We start from the raw sequence: 20,691 nt of genomic DNA on the forward strand, positions 1-20,691 counted from the left end.
TAATACATTTGCAACAATAAATTGCAATATATTTTTCATAGAATCCATATGATTTTGTGAGTTAATTTAGTATAAAACTTACATGAGTTTCAAAATTAAAAGTGGTGATATTAAAAAAACAATAATATTAGCAGGAACTTAGTAATGTTGCTAGAATCTTTATTTTTTAAAAGTACATAATGTGGTCAGAAAGAAGAGTTAAAACAAACATAAAGACTAAAACATAACAAAATAAAATCATTTATCCCCCTTTGGATCAAGAATATTACTGTGTGTATCCTTTAAATAACACAGTTAGTTGAAGATTTATGATAGACTAGCATAAATTCAAAAGTTAACCAAAATATTTATAGTAAAACGATATATGAATAACATATATTTGCTTCATAATATTATGAGTAAAGATTATCATCAGCCAGGCGTCATGGCTCACGCCTGTAATCCCAGCACTTTGAAAGGCTGAGGCGGGTGGATCACCTGAGGTCAGGAGTTCAAGACCAGCCTGGCCAACATGGTGAAACTCCGCCTCTAGTAAACATAACAAAAAACGAAAAACAAAAATTAGCCGGGTGTGGTGGCAGGCACCTGTAATCCCAGCTACTCGGGAGGCTGAGGCAGTTGAATCACTTGAACCTGGGAAGTGGAGATTGCAGTGAGCCAAGATCGCGCCATTGTACTCCAGCCTGGGTGACAAGAGTGAAACTCTGTCTCAAAAAATAAATAAATAAAATTTCATCTATTAAGATTATTGCCGAGTGTTGTGGCTCACGCCTGTAATCCCAGCACTCTGGGAGGCTGAGGCGGGCAGATTGCCTGAGGTTAGGAGTTCGAGACCAGCCTGGACAACATGGTGAAACCCCATCTCTACTAAAAATACAAAAATTAGCCGGGCACAGTGGTGCATGCCTGTAATCCTAGCTACTTGGGAAGCTGAGGCAGGAGAATTGCTTGAACCCAGAAGGCAGAGGTTGCAGTGAGCCAAGATCACGCCATTGCACTCCAGCCTGGGTAACAAGATGAAACGCCATCTTAAAATATATATATATATATATATATATTATGAAAAATACATAGGCAAATATAAAGCATTGAATAAGTTTCTTTAATATATTGGGTCCTCAGCAAAATATAAAATATAAATCCTATCAATTTTAAAATGTAGATATGGTATACTTATTTTACCTTCATTTGTGTAAAACTTAACAGAGCTCAAGAGAAATAAGACAAAGGTAAGTGAAATATTGTCTAAATATCATAAATTAAAAATATTCTAGAATAGTCATAGAGGAATTAAAATCCTAGGACTAAGTGAGGTAATAACTTCTGATATTAAAAAATATAAAAGTGATTGCCAAAAGAAACAAAGAATTGAGTTTACCTTAAAGTTAAATCCTATTCAGACTGTCAAATAAATTAAATGATATATTAGCAGAAATGACCAAATTCCTATCTACACATAGCGAAGGCAGCTGAAAAAGCTCCCTGGGGACAAAGCCATTTCTGTTTGTGGCTTTTTTATGTTCCAGTGCTTCCTTACACTGAATCAGTTTCTTATAAAAACATCAAACACCAAAATGCATGTCTATAGTATATACTTTAGTAGAAATATAAATGCATGTGGCTTTCTACCAAAAACCTCAAATGAATTAAGACAGGCATTAGGGTTTTGCTTTTAGTAAAGAACTATGAGTTCCTTTTTCTTAGAATTTTTGCATCTATATTCATGAGGAATATTAGTTTGTAATTTTCTTTTATTGTAATGTCTTTGTCTGGTTCTGGTATCAGGCTAATGCTGGCCTCATAGAATGAAGTCAGAAGTATTTCCTTCTCTTCAATTTTCCAGACAAGAAATGTTATTTTTTCTTCCTTAAAAGTTTAGTAAAATTCTCAGTGAAGCCACCTGGGCTTCACTGTCATTCTCTTCATGGAAAGTTTTTAACTATAAATTCAATTTCTTTAATAAATATAGGATTATTCAGGCTATCTATTTCTTCTTGAGTAAGCTTTGTTAGTTTGAGTCTTTTAGAATGAATTTGTCCATTTAATCTAAATTGTTGAATTTATTGGCATAAAGTTGTTCAAAATATTCCCTCATCCCTATTAATATCAGTGTAATCTGTAGTGGTGTAACTTCTCTCATTATTGATATTGGTAATTTGTGTCCTATATATTTTCCTTTTCATTCTGGCTAGAGATTTAGCAGTTTTACTTATCTTCTTAAAAAGCAGTTTTTTATTTCATTGATTTCCCTCTACTCTTTTGTTTAATATTTCACTGATATCTGTTCTGAAACATTCTGGTATGTTATTATTTCCTCCCTTTTTCATACTTTGAGAGTTTAACTTACTCCTCCAGTTTCTTTTCTTTCCTCCTCCTCCTTTTTTCTCCTTCCTTCTCTTTTCCTTTTTTTAAGCGATAGGGTCTCACTGGATTGCCCAGGCTGGACTGCAGTAGCTATTCACAGGCATGATCACACGGTGGCCTCAAACTACTGGGCTCAATCGATCCTCCTTCCTCCTGAGTGGCTGAGATTATAGGCATGCAAGACTGCACCTAGCTTCTTCCAGTTTCTTAAAATGGAAAGTTAGGTTATTAATTTGAGACCTTTCTTTAATGCTATAAATTTTCCTGTAAGTACTGCTCTATCAGCATCCTGCAAATTTTAGTATATGTTCACTTTCATTTAGTTCAAATATTCTCTACATTATCTTTTGATTTCTTCTTTGATTATGGTGACTAAGAAGTATGCTATTTAGTTTTTTAAAATTTGGAGATCTTCCATACATCTTTCTGTTGCTTATTTCTCATTTAATACCATTGTGGTTAGAAAACATACTTTGTATGGTTTTAATTTTTAAATGTGTAAAAATGTGTTTTATGGTCTAGAATATATGCTTGAAAAGAACATGTATTCTGTCCCTTGTGAGTAAGGTGTTTTATAAATGTCATTGAGGGAAGTCTAGTTGATAGTGGTTTTCAAGTCATTTATATATTTACTAATTTTCCATTTACTTATTTTATGAATCACTGGGAAAGCAGTGTTGATCATTCCAACTATAATTGTGTATTTCTCCTTTAATTTCTGTCCATTTTTGTTGTATACATTTTGAGTCTGTGTAATTAGGTGCATAAATGTTTTGAATTATTATTTCTTCTTGATGAATTTCTCCTTCCATCATTATGAAATTACATTCTTCATCCTTGGTGATAGTCTTTGCTGTGAAATTTACTTTCTCTAATATTAGCCACTCCAGCTTTCTTTTGATAAGTGTTAGCATGGTATATCTTTTTTCGTCTTTCTACTTTTAAACTCAACTCTGTTTCTTGTAGACAGCATATATTTTTTATTGTTTTTTATTCAATCTGATAATATCTGCCTTTTAATCAGAGTGTTTATCCCATGTACATTTAAGGTTAACCATTGATATGGTTAAATAAGTCTAACATCATGCTATTCATTTTCTATTTGTTCTATTATTTTATCTCCTCTTTTTCAGCATACTTTTGGATTATTTTTATTATTCCACTTTATCTCCTTTGTTTATTATCTATAACTTTTGTTTTGCTATTTTAGTAGTTGCTTTAGGGTTTATAGTATACATCTTTAACCTACCACAGTGTAACTTCAAGTGATACTGGTTTATATAGAAGATCCCTAAATTATATACTTCCATTTCTCCCCCCTACTTTTTTTGTCATATATTTACTTATGCTGTAAACTCCATTTTGTCATATATTTTACTTATAATATTCACTCCACGGCACATTATATGGTTGGTGCAAAAGTAATTGCAGCTTTTACTATTAAAAGTAATGGCAAAACCTAAAAATCGAAATTGCTTTTGCACAACCTAATATTATTTGTTGTCTTTTAAAGAGGTTTAAATAAGAAATGTAGTTGTCATTTCTGGTGTTCTTTATTTCTTTCTGTAGGTACCTATTTCCACTGGTGCTATTTTACTTCTGCCTGAAAGATTTTCTTTAGAATTTCTAGGAGTACAGGTCTACTGCTGATAAATAATTCTGTCTTCTATGTGTGAAAAGGTGATTATTTTGTCTAGATTTTTGAGAGACATTTTCTCTGGGTATATAATTCTAGGTTGAAAGTATTTTTCTTTTGGTATTTTTCAGATATTGATCCAGTCTTATCATTTGTAGCATTTCCAAAGAGAAATTGGTTTTAATCCTTATCTTTTTTCTCTGTACATAACGCATCCTTATTCCATAGCTGTTTGTAAGATTTACTCTTTATCATTGGTTTTGAGCAGTTTCATTATAATGAGACTTAGTGTAGTTTTCTTCAAATTTCTTGTGATTGGGGTTCACCATTGATATGGTTTGGCTCTGTGTCCCCACCCAAATATCACCTTGAATTATAATAATCCCCACATGTCATGGGAGGGACCTGGTGAGAAGTAATTGAATCATGGGGGTGGGTCTTTCCCACGCTGTTCTCATGATAGTAAGTTTCATGAGATCTGATAGTTTTATAAAGGGGAGTTCCCCTGCACAAGTTGTCTCTTGCCTGCTGCCATGTAAGATGTGACTTTGCTCCTCATTTACCTTCTGCCATGATTGTGAGGCCTCCACAGCCATGTGGAACTGTGAGTCAATTAAACCTCTTTCCTTTATAAATTAACTAGTCTCAGGTATGTCTTTATTAGCAGCATGAGAACAGACTAATGCAACCATGATCCTTGGATCTATGGATTTGTAGTTTTCATCAAAATTCAAAATTTTTATTATTTCTTTATTGACTCTTATTTTTTTCCTGATTTCCCTTTGGGAACTCTAATTATACATACATTAGCTGGCTTAAAGTTGTCCCTCACTGCTCTTTATTTTTAAGCAGCTTTATTGAGATGTAATTCACATACCATGAAATTCAGTCACTTAAAGTGTACATGTTAATGGTTTTTAGCATATTCAGAAAATTATGCAACCATCACTACTACATAATTTTAGAATGTTTTCATCACTGAGAAATCCCATACTCATATTTCATTAGTTTTCCATGGATACCACAACAAATTACTGCAAACTTAGTGGCTAAAGCAATACAAATGTATTATCTTGGACTTCTAGAGTCAGGAGTCTGAAATGGTCCCACTGGGCAAATACCAAAGTGTCTGCAAGGCTGCATTCCTTTCTGGAGGCTATAGAGAAAGACTCATTTCCTTGCCTTTCCTAGTTTCTAGAAGGCACCCACATTTCTGGGCTGATGACCCCCACTTCCTCCATCTGCAAAGCCAGCAACACTGTATCTAATTATTAACATTTCTCTCTCTGACAAAACCTGGGAGAAGTTCTCTAGTTTTAACATTCATGTGATTAAATATTCAAGTGGATAATTCAAGATAATCTTTTCATCTCAAGGCCTGCACACCTGATCACATCTGTAAAGTTCTTTTTGTCATGTAAGGTAACATATTCACAGGTTCTAGAATTAAAATGTGGACATCTTCTGCCTACCACACCCACTAGCAGAAACTCCCTCATCCTCCCCCTTTCCCACTCTAGGCAACCACTAATCCACTTTGTTTTTATAGATTTGCCTATTCTGGACATTTTATATAAATGGAATTATATAATACCTAGTCTTTTGTGCCTGGTTTCTTTCACTTAGCATAATGTTTTCAAGGTTTATCTATGTTGTAGTATGTATCAGCACTTCATTTCTTTTGGATAATATTTCATTGTATGGATATGCCACATTTTATTCATCAATTCATCAACTGATGGACATTTGGGTTGTTTCTACTTTTTCGCTTATGAATAATGCTGCTAAGAAGATTAAGTTTTTATGTGGACATATGTTTTCATTTTTATTGGGTATACAATTAGAAGTGGAACTGTTGTACTGTAAGGTATATTTAATTTTTTGAGGAACTATCAAACTGTTTTCCAGTTTGCTGGTAGGCAGTATCATTTTACATTCCTAGCAGCAATTGATGAGGGTTCCAGTTTCTCCACATCCTCAATAGAACTTATAATTGTCTTCTTTTTTATTATAGCCATTCCAGTAAGTGTAAATTGGTATTTCACTGTGGTCTTGGTTTGCATTTCCTTACTAAGAATGTTGAGCATCTTTATATGTCATTACTAGCTATATGTATATCTTCTTTGGGGAAATGTCTATTCAGATCCTTTGTCCATTTTTAAATTGAGCTATTTGTCTTTTTATTATTGAGTTATAAGAGTTATTTATATATTCTGGATACAGGTCCCTTAACAGGCATATAATTTAAAAATATTTTCTCCCAATAGGAACACTTTTACACTGTTGGTGGGAGTGTAAATTAGTTCAACCATTGTGGAAGACAGTGTGGCGATTCCTCAAGGATCTAGAACTAGAAATACCATTTGACCCAGCAATCCCATTACTGGGTATATACCCAAAGGATTATAAATCATGCTACTATGAAGACACATTCACACATATGTTTATTGTGGCACTATTCACAATAGCAAAGACTTGGAACCAACCCAAATGTCCATCAATGATAGACTGGATTAAGAAAATGTGGCACATATACACCATAGAATACTATGCAGCCATAAAAAAGATGAGTTCATGTCCTTTGCGGGGACATGGATGAAGCTGGAAACCATCATTCTGAGCAAACTATCACAAGGACAGAAAACCAAACACCACGTGTTCTCACTCATAGGTGGGAATTGAATGAGTACCCTTGGACATAGGGCGGGGAACATCACACACTGGGGCCTGTCAGGGGGTGGGGAGCTGGGGGAGGGATAGCATTAGGAGAAATACCTAATGTAAGTGATGAGTTGATGGGTGCAGTAAACCAACATGGTTTACATGTATACCTATGTAACAAACCTGCACGTTGTGCACATGTACCCTAGAACTTATAGTATAATAAAAAAAATTTTCTCCCATCTGTGGGTTGTCTTTTTACTTTCTTGATGGTGTCCTCTAAAGCATGAAGATTTTAACTTTGATGAAGTCCAACTTACCTATTTTTCTTTTGTCACTTGTACTTATTGCATTGTATCTAAGAAACCAATTGCCCCAATAACAGGAAGATTTATTCCTATGGTTTCTTATGAGATTTTTTTTTTTTTTTTAGTTTTAGCTCTTAAATTTAGGTCTATGATCAATTTCGAGATATAATAATTTCAGCATTTGGTGTGAGGTAGAGGTTCGATTGATTCCTTAAAATGTAGGAATCTAGACTATTTTTTTCTCTGTCTGATTGTCTTGATATCCTTGTCAAAAATCAATTGACCATAAAAGTAAGGATTTCTTTCTGGACTCTTAATTCCATGCCATTGATCTATACATGTCTCTTAATAGCTTTCCTTGTGCCAGTATTACACTGGCTTCATTACTTTAGCTTCACAGTACATTTTAAAATCAGGAAGTGTGAGTCCTTAACTTTGTTCTTCTTTTTCAGTATTGTTTTGTCCATTCTGAGTCCCTTACAGTTTCACATGAATTTTAGGATCAGCCTGATAATTTTTTTAAAGCCAGCTGAGATTTGATAGAAATTGCACTGAATCTGTAGATCAACTTGTGGAGTATTGCTTTCTTAACATTATTAGTTAAGTCTTCTAACCCATTAACATGAGATGTCTTTCCAATTATTTGGATCCTCTTTAATTTATGTCAACAATATTTTGTAGTTTTTTTTTGTTTTTGAGGCAGGGTCTTCTCTGTTACCCAGGCTGGAGTGCAGTGACATGATCAGGAGTCACTTAGCCTTGACCTCCCTGGCTCATGTAGTCCTCCTACCTCAATCTTCCCAAGTAGCTGGGACTATAGGCATGTGCTACCACTCCTGGCTAATTTTTTAATTTTTTTGTAGAGACAGGGTCTCAACATGTTGCTCAGGCTGGTCTCAACTCTTAGGCTCAAGCAATCCTCCCACCTCAGCCTCCCAAAGTGCTGGGATTCAGGTGTGAGCCACTGCAGCTGGCCAAATTTTATAGTTTTGAATGTATTAGTCTTGCATTTCTTTTTCTAACTACTTTTTAAATTGATGAAAATTATATAAATTTATGGTGTACAACATGATGTTTTAAAACACATATATATATCGTGGAATGGCGAAATCAAGCTAATTAACATGCATTACCTCACATACTTCCCATTTTTAGTGTGATGAGCACACTTAAAATCTACTATCTTAGCCATTTTCAAGTATACAACACATTGTTACCAACTATAGTCATCATGTTGGACACTAGCTCTCTTATATAAAAAGGATACACTAAGATCAAGTGAGATTTATCCCAGGAATACAAAGTTGGTTTAATATCTGAAAATCAATGTAATATGCTATCTTAATAGAAAAAAGAACAAAAACCACATGATCATTTCAACTGATGCAGAAAAAGAACTGTTGGATTTTGTGAAATGCCTTTTCTGCATCATTTGACCAAATCCCACTTGATCATTGTGTATCCCTTTTATACATGGCTGGATTTGGTTTTCTAATATTTTGTTCAAAAATTTGCATCTATATTCATGAGGAATACGGGCTTTAAGTTTTCTTATGATGTCATTGTCTGATTTTGGTTCTCTGGTGACATAGATTAAGTTGGGAAGTGTTTCTTCCTGTTCTATATTTTGAGAGTTTGAGAAAGATTAAAATTGATTTTTCCCAATTTTTTATTGTGGTAAAATACATATAACATAAAATTTATTATCTTTTTTTTTTTTTTTTTTGAGACGGAGTCTCACTCTGTCGCCCAGGCTGGAGTGCAGTGACGCAATCTCGGCTCACTGCAAGCTCCACCTCCCGGATTCACGCCATTCTCCTGCCTCAGCTCTGGAGTAGCTGGGACTATAGGCGCCCGCCACCACGCCCAGCTAATTTTTTTTTCGTATTTTTAGTAGAGACGGGGTTTCACCATGCTAGCCAGGATGGTCTTGATCTCCTGACCTCGTGATCCACCCGTCTCGGCCTCCCAAAGTGCTGGGATTACAGGCGTGAGTCACCGCACCTGGCCAACAATTTTTAAGTGTATAGTTCAGTGTATTAAATGCATTCGTAATGTTGAGCAATCATCATCACCATCAGATCATCTCTTTCCATCTTGTAAAACTGAAACTCTATACCCATTAAACAATAACTGCCCACTGCCCATTCCTCCCTCTCCCTGGCTCCTGGCAACCACCATTCTCCTCTCTGTCCCTGTGATTTTGCTCTGTGATTCTGACTACTCTATTTACCTCATATAGTGTAATCAGAGAATTTGTCTTTTTGTGACTAGCTTATTTAATTTACCATAATGTCCTCAAGGTTCATCCATATTGTAGCATATGTAAGAATTTCATTCCTGTTTAAGGCTAAATAATATTCCATTCAATGTATATACCACATTGTGCTTATCCATTCATCCATCAATGGATACTTGAGTTGCTTCCACGTTTTAGCTATTGTGATCAATGCTACTATGACCATGGGTGTATAAACATCTCTTTAAGGCCCTTTCCATTCTTTTAGGTCTATGTTGAGAAACTGAATTGCTGGATCATATGTTAATCCTATTTTTAATTGTTTATGAAACTGTCATACTGTTTTCCACAGTAGCTGTACCATTTTACATTCCCATCAAGAGTATATAAGGTTCCAATTATTTCCCAACCTCAGCAATACTTGTTGTTTTTCTTTTAATAGTAGCCATCTTTATGAATGTGAAGGTGGTATTTCACTGCAGTTCTTATTTGCATATCCCCAGTGAGTAGTGATGTCGAGCATCTTTTCATGTGTTTATTGGCCATTTGTATATCTTCTTTGAAGAAATACCTATTTAAGTCTTTTGTCCATTTTTAATCAGGTTGCCTTCTTGTTGAGTTTTAGGAGTTCTCTACATATTCTGGATATTAATGCCTTATGAGATATATGATTTGAAAATATTTTCTCCCATTGTATGGGGTGCCTTTTTACTCTGTTGATATTGTCTTTTGATGAACAATTTTTTTAAAAAATTGGGTTTTTAAAAATTGTTTTTTAAAAAATTAAGAGATCCCATTTGTCTATTTTTTGTTTTGTAGCCTGAGACTTTGGTGTCATATCCAAGAAAACATAGTTACATCCAACATCATGAAGGTTTGCCCTGCTTTCTTGTAAGAGTTTTACATTTTTAGATCTTAAATTTAGGCCTTTGATTCGTTTTGAGTTAATTTTTGTATGGTGTTAGATAAAGGTCCAACTTCATTCTTTTTCATGTAAATATCCAGTTTTCCCAGCACCATTTGCTGAAAAGAATTTTTTTTCCCTATTAAATAGTCTTGGCATTCTTGTCAAAAATCATTTGACCATATATATGAGGACTTATTCTTGGGCTCCCTTTTCTCTTCCATTGTCTATATGGCTGTCCTGATACCAGTACCACACTGTTTTGGTCACTGTAACTTTGGTGTAAGTTTTGAAATCAGGAAGTGTGAATTCTTCAGCTTTGTTCTTTTTCAAGATTTTTTTGGCTAATCAGGGTTCCTTGAGATTCCATATGAATTTTAGGATGAGTTTTTCTATTTCTGTAAAAATTGTCATTAGGATTTTGATAGGGATTCCATCAAATCTGTAGATCTTTTAAGCAGCATTGACATCTTAACAATATTAAATCTGCAACTGATTCTCTGAATGTTTGGAGGAATTCACCAGTGAAGCCTTTTGGGTTTGAGCTTCTCTCTGGAAAATTTTTTATTACTAATTCAATCTCTTTATTTGTTATAAGTCTATTCAGATCTTTTATTTCTTGAGTCAGTTTTAGTTGTTTATTCATTTCATCTAAGCTAATTTTTGGCATTCAATTATTCATTTATAATCTTTTTATTTTGCTAAGGTTAGTTTTACAGTTTTACTAATGTTAAGTTCATAATAATGTTATGACATTTAATGTTTTAATTATGTAATGTCATGACATTTAATGACAATTAATGTTTTACTAATATTAAGGTTAGTAGTAATGTTTCCTCTTTCATTTTAGGTTTAGTAATTTAAATTTTCTCTTTTATTTCCCCCTGGTCCGAAAAGCTAAAAGTTTATCTATTTTGTTGATTGTTTTGAAGAACCAACTTTTGGTTTCATTAATTTTATCTACTGTTTTTCCATTCTGTATTTCACTTATTTCCTCTCTAATCTTATTATTTCCATCATCTGCTTACTTTGGGCTTAGTTTGCTCTTCACTTTAAGTTTTCTATGATGAAGATTAGAATATGGACTATTTTTTTCTTATTTAATATAGGCATTTACAGCTATATATAATATAATATTAATATAGGTATTTATAGCCACTGCTTTAGCTGAATTCTACTGGTTTTGGCATGTTGTATTTATATTTTCACTTATTTCATTGTATTTTCTAATTTCTCCTGTCATATCTTCCTCAGTCCATTGATTATTTAGGAGTGTGTTATTTTTTATATATTTGTGAATTTCCCAAATTTCCTTCTGTTATTAGTTTTTAATTTAATCTCATTGTGGTAAGAGATACACTTTGTTGATTTCAACCCTTTTAAATTTATTGAGGCTTATTTTGTGCCCTAGCATTGGTCTAGCCTGGAGAGTATTTCATGTCAGCTTGAGAAGAATGTATATTCCACTGCTGTCAGGTGGAGAGTTCTATAGATGTCCGCTAGGCCTAGTTGACTTATATATTGTTCAAGTTTTCTATTTCCTTTTTAATCTCCTGTATAGTTATGCTATCCATGATTGAGAGTGGGATACAGAAGTCTATTATTATTGAATTATTTTTCCCTTCAATTCTGTCAGTTTTTGCTTCATATATCTTGGGACTCTGTTGTTATGTGCATATACGTTTACAATTATTATATGTCCAACTGTTTTATCTTCCTTTTATCATTATAAAATGTCCCTCTTTGTCTTTAGTAACAATTTGTGTCTCAAAACACAAAACAATTTGTGTTTTGTCTGATATTAGTATAGCTCCCTTACCTCTTTTGGTTACTGTTTGCATGGTTCTTTTTTCCTCATCCTTCTAGTTTCAACAGATTTGTATCTCTGAATCTAAAGTGTGCTCTTGTAGACAGCTTATAGTTGTATTATTTTTTAATACATTCTGCAAATCTCTGCCTTTTACTTTGCATATTTAATCCATTTACATTTAATGTAATTACTGGTATAATTTATGTCTGCCTAATTTAAAATTTTCTTTTTTCTCTGTGTATTCATTCTGGATAGTTTGTATTTCTATGTCATCAGGGTCATTAATCTTTTTTTCTTTAATATCTAATGTGCTATTGACCCCAGCTAGTTTATTTTTTATCTCAGACATTACAGTTTTTATCTCTAGATATTTAATTTGGGCCTCTTTTAAAAAATATATTTGAAGTCTCTACTCACAGATATAATGCAGTTATAATAACTTCTAATATCTTTGTCTTCTAATTCCAACATCTGCATCAGTTTTTAGATGGATGGATTACCTTTCTTAATGTGGGTCAGATTTTCTTGGTTTTCTGCATGCCCAGAAATATTTATTTGGATCCAGTCATTATGAATGTTGCCTTTTTGGCTGCTGGATATTTTCATATTTTTAAAAAATATCCTTGGGTTTTGTTTCAGGACATGGTTAAATTCCTTGGAAATAATTTGATCATTTTGAATCTTGCTTGTGAGGCAAGACCAATGTATAATAACATTTAGTCTAGAACTAATTATTCCCCACTACTGTAGCAAGACCCTTTTGAGCACTCTCTCCAACACTTTATAAATTAGGAGATGTTCTGGTCTGGCTGACATAAATAGGCACTATTATTAGACCTGTGTAAGTGCTGTCACTGTTCCCCCTAACTCTCTTTGATGGTTATTTCCCCAGTCTTTAACAGTTTCCTCATATGCATGTGCCAATTATTAATTGGAATACTCAAAAGATTCTCTGCAGATCTTTGGAGTTCTGTGTGCAGCTTTCTCCTCTCCAGTATTTTGTCCTAAGAACTCTAGCTTCCTTGGTCTCTCCAGACTCCCAGCTCTATCTCCTCAACCCATGGAGTCTGCTAAGCTTTACCTGGGTTCCTCCTTTCTGCACCACAACCTAAAATATCCCTCAAGGCAGTAAGCTGTGTAATCATGAGGTCACCTCTTTTGTTTCCTATCTGTCAGGAATCACTGTTATTCATCGCCCGATGTCCAGGATCTTGAAAATCATTATTTCATGTATCTTGTCTGCTCTTTCTTACAGTTGTTTCAGATGGGATGGTAGATAAACAGGCAGTAACTGTTATTCCATCTTGACAATAAACAGAAGTCTTTCCCTGGGTTTCTTGATGGCTCCCATGGGCTCCAAATGGCTGAGAATTTTTCTAAACCATGGGGGGTACCTTATGACACACTTGATGTAATGTAAAAGGAAGTCTACAAAATGCTCTTCGAAGTATTCCTTCCAAAAATGTTTAATCTGAATCTGAAGACTATTGCATCCAAGTCAGGGTAGGCCTCACGTAAGCTACCATCCTACAACAAAGAGCAGTTGTAGTGGCTCCTCCTGTCTCCAGAGTTCCTTTCTCTTTATATCTGTATATATATGACTATATGTTACACCTATAATGGCATACATAGGCACATTGATGAAGTCAATATTTAAGCATGAATCCAGATCCAAGAGGAAGAAGACACTTTCCTCCATTGTCCTAAAATATAGGCCACTGATGGAGATATCATTGATTCATGCATTTCTAAGTCACTATGTTATCCTTACCTTAGAGACAGCAGGGCCCAAATTATGAGGCAAAATCTGAACTCTTAAAATTCTGATGTACTTGTATGAACTAGTAGCCAGAGTGCATCTAGCTGGGCATTATAACCTCTATAAAGTTTCCCCAATCCAGTAAGCAGAAAAATACGAACAAAATAATATTCCAAAATGTAGCAATATTATGATATTCAGAAATTCCTCATGGAAAAGTAGTTTTCCTATGATCTGTCAAAATCAAGTTTGCCTGGGGATGGAATGGCCCTGATAAGGAATGATCAAGCTCCAGACACTAGGTTTCTCAAAATGTGGTTTTCCCAAGGTATCTCAAAATTATTTGGAGGTACATGTTCAAATGCAGATTTCTAAGGCCCACTTCAGGGTTACTGAATCACCATGTCTAAGGATGGAGCCCAGGAACTTGCATTTTTAATAAGCACATTTGGGGATTTTTATGAACATTAAGGTTTGAGAATGACTATAGGCAATCCCATTGGGACTAGGCAAGATAGCAGGTTCACATGACAGGCACCAAAAATCCAAATGTGTAGGCATCCAAAATCCAGATATGTGGGATTCATGCTATAGATGTCTGTTAGGCCTTAATCATGGTGTGAAGGGAGTCTGACAGTAAGCAAAGGATTATTGTAGGCTATTATAGAGGTGAGAGGAAGGCACCATGATGTCAACAGGCAGATATCCAAAAGCGAAGAGATGCGTAGGGAGTCAGGCATCGACAATAGGCAAAGTTCCAAACAGACAGATGATGGGCATTAGAGATATAGCAGCTTGTAATAAGAAACTAGTCATGGAGGCTTTGGTTTAGGGATTGGCTTCTAATTTCAATGAGGCTGAAGGAATCAACATAGAACCGCAATCTCAAAGCAGGGTCAAAGGCAGATACACAGAACCTAAAAGAGGCTCATTACTAGAACTAGTCACAAGCACCAAGGCAATCGCCTACTCCGTAGGGCCAGGGTAAGTTCAAAAAAGGACCAGCACAGAGACTGATTTGATGCTCAACCACCCAGAAGCATTTGGATTTTCTTGCTTATGGCCTGGATTAGTCCAGGACCTGTGCCAAGGGTTAGCCTGCCCTAGGGAGCTAAGTGGCCCTGCTGAAAAGCCTAGAAAAGACCTACCTGGCTCAACTTCCCATGCCCTACCTGAATTCTGTTTAAGGTGTCAGCCTCAGGATGTTGTCACAGGAGTGATGGTAGTTTTTCTAAGTAGTTACAATCATAGCAGTTAGATGTAAAAGAAGCTGATTCCTAAACAGAGGAGCTCCCTAAGGGAAGAAGGAGGCAGCTGGAGCTGGATTCTGGAGCCAACAGCAAGTTATCTTCAACCCTAAGAAATTCTGAAATGTCTCAGCTTAGTCCTCTAGGCCAGGGAACCCAGATGTTCTCTGTGCAATTCTGATTTTCTTTAAAATAGCAGACTACTTTTGTAGAAAAAAAAAAAAAAGCCTTTTTCGACTGGGCGCAGTGGCTCACACCTGTAATCCTAGTATTTGGGAGGCCAAGGTGGATGGATTGTTTGAGCTCAGGAGTTCTACAGCAGCCTAAGCAACATGGTGAAACCCTGTACAAAAAAATACAAAAATTAGTCTGGCGTGGTGGCTTGCACCTGCAACCCCAGCTACTTTGGGGGGCTGAGGCGGGAGGATCACTTGAGCCCAGAAGTTGGAGGTTGCAGAAAGGCAAGATCGCACCACTGCTCTCCAGCCTGGACAGCAGAGTGAGACCCTGACTCAAAAAAAAAAAAAGGAAAAGAAAAAAAAAATTTTAAGTTTTTTATATACATACATTAAGCATTTTGTTTTAACCTAAAACATATAAATATACATTCACGAACCAGACTTTTTTTTTTTCTTGAGATGAAGTCTTGCTCTTGTCACCAGGCTGGAGTGCAATGGCGCGATCTCGGCTCACTGCAACCTCTGCCTCCCAGGTTCAAGCAATTCTTCTGCCTCAGCCTCTGGAGTAGCTGGGATTACAGGCGCCTGCCACCACGTCCGGCAAATTTTTTTTTTTGTTGTATTTTTTTTAGTAGAGACGGGGTTTCACCATGTTGTCCAGGCTGGTCTCGAACTCCTGACCTCAGGTGATCCACCTGCCTTGGCCTCCCAAAGTGCTGGGATTACAGGCATAAGCCACCAGGCCAGGCCCATGAACCAGACTTTCAGTGAAGAGCAAAGATGTATTCTTCGATGTTATTTGATTGGAGTTCCGACATTCTCTCTACCGATTTCTAAAAAACTTAATTTTTAACTTACAATTGGATAAATTCATAAATCCTTGGTTCCTTCATGCTCAGAGCCACTAGTATCTCTAAGGTTATGAAAGCATCATGCTGAATTCCTCCATCCCCTCAATGACACCCTTTCAACAAGTAATAGCAACTAATATTTGCTAACTGAGTGACTGGTAGGAAGTAAGTGAAGAATCAGGAGAACTGTTAGAGCCATACCAGAGAAAATCACAAGAAAGGCAGGACTGCAAAGATCTAGTGGAGGCTGTGAGAAAAGGTAAACCCCTTCTTAAGCTCATCTGCCCCTTTAGTTACCACTGGCTGTCTCACTCCTGGATTTATGTGACTCCCTTAGCTATACTTTCCCAGCCCCCTGGGATGTTCCCCACTCATCCTATTCACTCACAAAGAAATATTGTCAAAATCAATTGGGTGATGATTAGGAGCCATTATCTGCCTGCTGTGCTGAAAAGGATACAGGGCTATCTGCAGAAACCTTTCATGACGGGCTAAAAAAATATTCCAGTATATCTAGGAGTGGTGTCACTTCTAAGTGGGAAAATCAAAGCCAATCCATAGTCTTTTCATACTATTGGCTTGTTACGTTTACAAGGTGTTATATTTCTAAAGCAAACACTATACGAAATATGAAAAATTCATGCTTGACTTAAAGGGAAGAAAAAAGTAAGGGGAACCATTTTGATAGTGGAACAGATACACTCAGATTCAAGGATTGAATAAATAGATTTGTAACATTTTCTTGCTTTGCCCTCTGGAGCTCTGCCTTCTGTAATCTTCCCAGTGTCAGTCCTCCAGGTTCTCTGTCCTCGCAACTCGGATTTAGAATTACGGATAAAAGATGCCTAAAATCCAATTTCTTGATTGAGGAAACTGAGGCCTGGAAAGTGAATTAAGTCTCCCAAAGTTGGCCAGAGACTAAAAGTCTTGTCTCTTCATTCTATCCAGTGTTCTTTTCACTCTGCTGACTTTCTTGGTATTACTTCCCTTCAGTTTTGAAAATTACTTTCATTTATTATTTGTCCAAACCTATTGAGACTAAAGCTTCACATTATATTTAATAGTTGCATATCATCTACTGCCAATTTCTGGTTTTCACCTTTGAGGGAGCGGATGCTGCAAAACATGGAGAATATTCTGATAAATATACACTACAAAGATAATCTATTCTACTTTAAGAGCTAGGAATGATTTATTGGAATAGATATCATGGGATTGTAAATTCTTGGGTAAAGTTCATTATGATGATCAACAATATCCAACAAAGTAGGAGAAGGATTACTGAGTAAAGTAAAAACCCACTAAAATATGAATAGCATAATTGGTGCCTGTGCTATTTAAAAAAGCAACTGAGATGAACCTTGGATCTTCGGGAAGTGGCATGATGTGGCAGAAAGAACACTGTCTTGGAATTCAGAAAATTAAGGTGTCCATCCTGATTACTCAATTTATGAGCTATGTGATCTTAGGTAAATCACTTGGACTTCTCTAAGCTTAATTTCATTATGCATGCAATGGAAAACAGAAATCCTGGCTATTTCAAGTAGCTGTTATAAGGATTGAATTAAATAATATATGAGAGATTATTACAATTCAAAAATCTGAGACCATATGCCTCTGCATGATGGCAGAGGACCATGTGCGTTGTATTCAACAGTATATTCCCAACATCTAACATAGTGTCTGGCACATGGTAAGCATACAATAAATATGGAAGACATTCATGAATTAAATAAATGAAGATAATTATAGGAAAAAATATCATTCTTATCACTATTTCTTGCTGTGGAAATGTTTATGGGGGGATAAAGCCAAGTATATAAATAGAGCAGAGGCGGGGGAGGCAAGAAAAGGAACAAAATGATTGGTATCACTTCCTTCCTAGAACAGAAGCAGAGGTTACAGAATCAAAAAAAAGAATGATCAAAGTGACCAGTCTCTAAACCTACCCTTTTTCTTTCATTGCCTCATTCACCCCACCTCTCAATCCCACCATTGATTTTTCTTTTTAAGATTGCCTTTGGGCATTGACCTCATTAATTTCAGAGTCATGGTTAAGCCATTGCTTTCAGTGTTTTTATTAAGACCTGTATATGTCCTCTCTGTAGTCATTAGAAACAGTGCTGTTTTTCATTTATATTGGATGTAACTAATTCAGAGTTCTTTCCTCTTAGCCCTCTCCAAAGACTACAATGGCCAGCGGGAGAGACAGTGGACTTCAGGGACTACTTGAGAGGAAAATCAGTACAGTTCATTTCTTTTTACTTCAACTAAAATGACTCTAGGTAAAAGTCCTATGGGATAGGTGCCTGGTTGAAAATGTATCTCTCACTGAGTTGTCCTTTTTTAGTTTTATAGATGTGCTCCATCACACACACAGGAATTTCATAAAAATGTTTTTCTTTGCCACAGAGTTCAGGGTTTTGCAGGCCTTTGGAGAATAGATAACACACCTAAATGTCAGCTCAACTAAAGAACCATGTTACCCGACTGGAACGTCTCAATCTTGGTACTTGGCAGACTTTGGGAACACCTCAAACCACATGTACTTTAGAGAATGCAGACAAGTCACAAAATTAATTCAGTCTAGTCTGGCCAAACACTCTCAATGTACTTCTAAATTTGAACTAATTGATAGCCTCTCCTCCCTCAGTTACACATGTTATAGCCAATTCAATTGGTTTTAACTGGATTCACATAAAATTCACCTACTTTTTGCTTTCACAAATATAACTGACAGGAACAAACAAAAACAGTTCTATCTGTAAAAAGCAATGCAGTAATAAAACTTTGGACCTTGAAGCTTACAGAAGACTAATGAGATAATGTCTAAAATGTGTTTGAGCTGCATGTGTGAAAGACTCTATGGAGACAGAAAACATGATAAATAATGCAACTAACCTTTGTGTCAGGAAAGCTCTTGTCTTCTGGAGGATATAATAAGTATTAAATAAATATTTTACAAATATGTTCCTGCTAATCTTTTCTGTCAACTCCAGCCCAGGTAGGTTGAAAAGGACTATTACTCCCATCAAAACAAATAAGAATCTTAGTTTCTAATGAAAAGTTTTCCAAGAAAATTCCAATTGGAATCCATGACTTTAGGTAACGCTTTCATATTAAGCCAAGCTTCTGACTTCAATTTCAGCTCTTGGTCCATTTTATTGTCAATGTGAAAGCACTAGTCTTGGCCCCCTCCAACTTTTCACTCTATTCAAGCCAAAGGCATCCCTGTGGGATTCTCTAGCTATCCTAAATTGAAAAAAAAATCACAAAGCACACCCTCTTTGGGGTTCTTCAACCATCAAAGAACACTCAACAAATTATGTTGTCAACAGTGACCACATAATGGACTTCAATAACTTAAGAGCTCAATTCAATTACCTATAAACCTTAATCTGCTCCTTCATGAAAATCCCTTCACTTAAAAGTACACAAAACCTTTATTTCTTCTTATGACATCTCTTATCCCTAAAATTATAAATAAGAAAACTAATTTTTCATGAATTCTACAAAATAACAAAATGGGACACAAAATTGAGCAAAAAATTTTCTGACGGGAATGTCAAAAACACCTGGCAAACACTCTTCTCACAAGCTGGCATAGGCCTATAAATCTCCCATTTGTTTGTTTAAAATCTGTATCATTTCATTTTTCAGAGCCTTACTTGAAGACAAGCCATTACCTTTTTGAACTCATCCAATCCTAAGCATTTTCTAGAATAATCAAGTAAAAAAAATTCTATCACAAAAATAAAAAAGTCTCAGAGGTGGGAAGAGCTTTGTCACATTGTCTGATTTAGCCCTTGCTAAATCAGCCCTTGTTTAGTTAACAAATATTGAAACTGATGACTTATGGGCAGTGGGCCATCCTTGACCTTTGGGGATATACACAAAGTAATAAGACAACTCTGTCCCCTAAAAGGAGTTTACAGTTTACTAATGTTTTCCCAAAGTACCTGAGTACTTAGGGAGAAGGTATAAATGTAAAAATGAAGATTCCTAAGCTTAGCCTCAAACTTACTGATTCAGAAATTCTAGGGATTAAACCCAGAAATCTGCTCTTTAAAAAGCATCTTGGGTAATTCTTGTGCACAACATTTGAGAACCACCACTCTGGTAGGTCTGAGAGATGTGCACAAGTATGAGTTAGGGAAATGCTGAATAGAAGACTCATCTTTTAGGGACATAAAAAAATTGATCAGCACCTTCCCTCATTAATGCCAGATACAAACTGGAAAAAAAAGAAAAGTCATCTCTTAGCCAAAACCAGACATTCTTCTAAATCATATTCACCACTAAGTTGGATTGTGAGTTATCAATTTTATAACAGAAACACTTAGTGCAGAAACCCAAAATTTCTAGTGACCTACCATTCTCCCTAAAATGCCTAATTCACTGCGTGCATGGGCTCACACCTGTAATCCCAGCACTTTGGGAAGCCGAGGCTGGCAGATCACTTGAGGTCAGGAGTTGGAGACCAGCCTGGCCAACATGGTGAAACCCTGTCTCTACTAAAAATACAAAAAAAAAGTAGCTGGGCATGGGCGCTCACCTGTAATTCCAGCTACTCGCGAGGCTGAGGCATGAGAATCTCTTGAACCTGGGAGGCGGAGGTTCCTGTGAGCCAAGATTGTGCCACTGCACTCCAGCCTGGGCAACAGAGTGAGATTCCGTCTCAAAAATAATAATAATAATAATAATAATAATAATAATAATAAAATGACTAATTC

At 35.8% G+C, this 20,691-nt stretch overlaps 1 protein-coding gene across 3 annotated transcripts in view; it reads right to left on the reverse strand.

Moving 5' to 3' along the window:
• The window catches only part of LOC100992578 (uncharacterized), a 214,537-nt gene that overhangs the window by 189,037 nt on the left and 4,809 nt on the right, over positions 1–20,691 (reverse strand). Inside the window, exon 2 of one of the 3 annotated variants that reach the window (XM_055100605.2) lies at positions 20,514–20,611. The exons of the other annotated variants lie outside the window; for them this stretch is intronic. The gene's annotated coding sequence lies outside the window, so the exon portion shown is untranslated. The remainder of the gene's footprint in view (positions 1–20,513; positions 20,612–20,691) is intronic. 3 annotated transcript variants of the gene reach the window in all.

The sequence above is a fragment of the Pan paniscus genome, chromosome 18 (genome assembly GCF_029289425.2).
Source record: "Pan paniscus chromosome 18, NHGRI_mPanPan1-v2.0_pri, whole genome shotgun sequence".
NCBI lineage: Eukaryota > Metazoa > Chordata > Mammalia > Primates > Hominidae > Pan > Pan paniscus.